Genomic DNA, 4,151 nt, shown 5'->3' with positions numbered 1-4,151 from the left:
GACAAAAAGAAAATCATCAAAAACATCGCCAAAAGCGACAAAAAACTTGTTAAAAAATTGAAAAAAACATAATTAAAAAAACGCCACAAAAGTGACAAAAGAAATTGGAATAAAATCGACAGAAATGGTGAGAAAATTATAGAAAAAGAACAATAAAATGTTAAAATTTCGACCCAGAAAAACACAAAGTTGCAGGTCGACGGGAAGGCAACATTAAGGTTAATATACTTATAATGTATATATATATATATATATATATATATATATATATATATCAGTCCTTCAGTTTTTTTGTGGTTGTTGTGGGCAAAAATCCTTGATTATGCGGCACGTTTTCTTAAAAAATACGATGGAATATGCGGGATATTTGGATAATTGCGGGAACTAGCAAAAACTGCGGTTCCATCGTGGCTTCATCGCGGGGTTTGCAGCTTTTCGATGACGTTCACGTCGCGTAATTACATCACTTCATAACATTTCCATGGCAACGGGAAAATGGCTGCTCTTGTGTGAAGTAAACGCAACATTTTCCAACTTTCTGCTAAGATATGTGTGACTTTTTTGCAACAAAAATGCAGGGATTATGACATCATGCAAGCCCCGCATATTTTGCGTGGAAATCGGCAATTTATGCGGCGAAAGTGCGGCGTATTTGAAAAAATTCGCCCCCCCCGCATAAATATGCGGACTTTGGCTGATTATACATTGAATTATGCGATCGCATAATCGTGTTTTTCTGGAGGGACTGGTATATGTTCAGCCTGTTCTCAGGAACCATTCAGACGTATAGCTTCGAAAAGTAAAGCTCTATAATTCGTGTATATGCACGTATTTTTTTATGATTAACAATTTTTGTTTTTTTTAAACGCTCTGGGACGGAAGGGTAGAATCTAGGAGGGGGAAATCACAGTGTACACACTACAAAAAACTGGATTACGCCACTGAAATAAACATATGTCTAAATGACAACACCATATGCCCATCATTCACGTCTCTCTCTCCCCAGCACACAGCTTCTTAGGAGCCCTCCAGAAAGTTCAGCTATATTTCCCCATTTTCCAGTCTAGACATCCATCTTTTCAAACGCTGACACCCTAGCCATCTCGCAAGCCCACTGCTGGATTGACGGCACCCCTTTTCATTCCTCCATCCTCTTAAAATAATCTGTCTGGCTACCATTAAACTTGTCTGGGCCCAGCTTCTTATGTGCTTATCCATCCCACTTGATTGACCCATCTCCCAGAACTATTCACATATTTATGACTGTCAGCAGCACATTGACTGCTGCTGTATAAGAGCGCTGTGGATTGTGTAGGGAGGATTTCGGGGGTGGACGTTAGGCTCCTAAAACACAGATGATTTAAGACGAGGAGTGGAGTTTCACCCAGCAAACGTGTTTGTGTCCTGGGAGTGCATATATATATATATATATATATATATATATATATATATATATACAGTATCTCACAAAAGTGAGTACACCCCTCACATTTTAGTAAATATTTCATTATATCTTTTAATGGGACAACACTGAAGAAATTACACTTTGCTACAATGTAAAGTATGAAGTGTACAGCTTGTATAACAGTGTAAATGTGCTGTCACCTCAAAATAACTCAACACACAGACATTAATGTCTAAACCGCTGGCAACAAAAGTCAGTACACCCCTATGTTAAATTCCCATAGAGGCAGGCAGACTTTTATTTTGAAAGGCCAGTTATTTCATGGATCCAGGATACTATGCATCCTGATAAAGTTCCCTTGGCCCCCACATCATCACATACCCTTCACCATACCCCCACATCATCACATACCCTTCACCATACCCCCACATCATCACATACCCTTCACCATACCCCCACATCATCACATACCCTTCACCATACCCCACATCATCACATACCCTTCACCATACCCCCACATCATGTTTGATTTGCATTGAGAGATGATTTTATGGAAAGTACCCCATGCCAATCTCTAGGTATGGTCTAGCTATATATATATATATATATATATATATATATATATATATATATATATATATATATATATATATATATATATATATATATATGCTTTCCCGCGCAGAAGCTCAAGTGAAGATAATGACTTCTTCTGAAGAGTCCATCATGTTGTTTTAATCCTCCGTGTCCTCCTTGGCTACTAGCACCTGTGTGGAGGCGGGCAGTTTTGTTGTCATTACTTAGAATTCCTCATGGAGGCGACAGAAACTACGCACTATAGCTTTAACTGTCATTAGCCGCGTAATTTCATAGGACATAATAAGAATTGTTGTGCATACGTTTTCGTACGGTATCAAACAATCCCGTTGACCCCTAAACTTGGTTGTAAGGTGAACAGCCGGCGGTGGCCGTAATTTGGTAGGATATCATACGTACCTATCATGAGAATGCGTTGAACTGTTAACTTCATATTCTCCTTCTCTGCACGTACCTCAAACTTTTAAAAAATCTACAAAACTTTTCTTTTTGTTCGACTCAATCGCTCAGTCCACTGGAAACTTTAAGAAATATTATTCTCATTTCCAACATAGACTGCAAGTTTACTTTTTTCTGAATGGATTAAATTGACCAATACACCCCTCCCTCCCTCCCTCCCTCACTCACTGAGGCTGAGCGGCCTTATCACGACTTAAATAAATGAACTGGCAGCTGCTGCAGCACTCCCCTAAACCCTGAACCTTATCAGGCCAAGCCAGCTGAGAGCAAACAGCCGACGAGCCTCCCTGCATGTAGTCTCACTGCAGGACCTCCATCACTGTCTCTGCACTCGGGTGGAGATACTGAGGAGAAAGGGGGGGCTGCAGGAGGAAGAGGAAGCGATAGAGAGAAAGTTATCTGGGTTTCTGTGACCTAATGAAAGTATAAAGTTCACACGAGGCTTATCATGTTCAGGCTGAACCACTGAGTATGTTTGCATGGACACTATTATTCTGATCGGTTAATACTGGGTCATGTAAACAGCATATTGCGTTTAGATATTCTGAAAAAGGCCTTTCTCTGAATTTAGCATTTTCTGATTGAGACATGTGGGATATTCTGTTATTATTCAGGTTTTTAGAAGCCAACACTCACGTTTTTTAGCCCTATCTCCCAGACCCCTCCCTCCCGGTTTGTTATTTCTCCCAGGAAACTCCCGTAATTTGCATGACCCAAACTCCTTTATAAATAATCGGACCAATATGTTTGTCTAATGTTGACCAGTTGCCAGATCTTGTATGAAACGCATCCACACAATCCACCATATACAATGTTCAACCCGTTTGTCACCTCAACCTGGCAACCTATAACTCTCAACCTGGCAACCTATAACTCTCAACCTGGCAACCTATAACCCTCAACCTGGCAACCTATAACTCTCAACCTGGCAACCTATAACTCTCAACCTGGCAACCTATAACCCTCAACCTGGCAACCTATAACCCTCAACCTGGCATCCTATAACCCTCAACCTGGCAACCTATAACCCTCAACCTGGCAACCTATAACCATCAACCTGGCATCCTATAACCATCAACCTGGCAACCTATAACCATCAACCTGGCAACCTATAACCATCAACCTGGCAACCTGTAACCATCAACCTGGCATCCTATAACCATCAACCTGGCAACCTGTAACCATCAACCTGGCATCCTATAACCATCAACCTGGCAACCTATAACCATCAACCTGGCAACCTGTAACCATCAACCTGGCATCCTATAACCATCAACCTGGCAACCTATAACCATCAACCTGGCAACCTATAACCCTCAACCTGGCAACCTGTAACCTTCAACCTGGCAACCTATAACCTTCAACCTGGCAACCTATAACCATCAACCTGGCAACCTATAACTCTCAACCTGGCAACCTATAACCATCAACCTGGCAACCTATAACCATCAACCTGGCAACCTATAACCATCAACCTGGCAACCTATAACCCTCAACCTGGCAACCTATAACCATCAACCTGGCAACCTATAACCCTCAACCTGGCAACCTATAACTCTCAACCTGGCAACCTATAACCATCAACCTGGCAACCTATAACCCAGTTGATCTCCGCACAAGCTTCACGGAAAGTTCAGAGCCGAAAGCGAGCTGATAAAAATGGCAGGTGAAGGCGGTGTTCCCGCAAAGA

At 41.5% G+C, this 4,151-nt stretch overlaps 1 long non-coding RNA gene across 1 annotated transcript; it reads right to left on the bottom strand.

The window, feature by feature from the left end:
* Positions 1 to 3,155: 3,155 nt before the first annotated feature.
* LOC118495614 lies at positions 3,156 to 3,867 on the bottom strand. Its single transcript, XR_004898101.1, has 3 exons — positions 3,563 to 3,867; positions 3,395 to 3,452; positions 3,156 to 3,364 (listed from the first exon to the last, which is right to left on the bottom strand). It is a non-coding gene; the product is annotated as an uncharacterized LOC118495614 (long non-coding RNA).
* Positions 3,868 to 4,151: the final 284 nt, after the last annotated feature.

The sequence above is a fragment of the Sander lucioperca genome, chromosome 8 (genome assembly GCF_008315115.2).
Source record: "Sander lucioperca isolate FBNREF2018 chromosome 8, SLUC_FBN_1.2, whole genome shotgun sequence".
In the NCBI taxonomy this organism is placed as follows: Eukaryota; Metazoa; Chordata; class Actinopteri; order Perciformes; family Percidae; genus Sander; species Sander lucioperca.
Note: the sequence above shows the minus strand (reverse complement) of the source record. Positions and strands in the feature narration are given on the sequence as shown.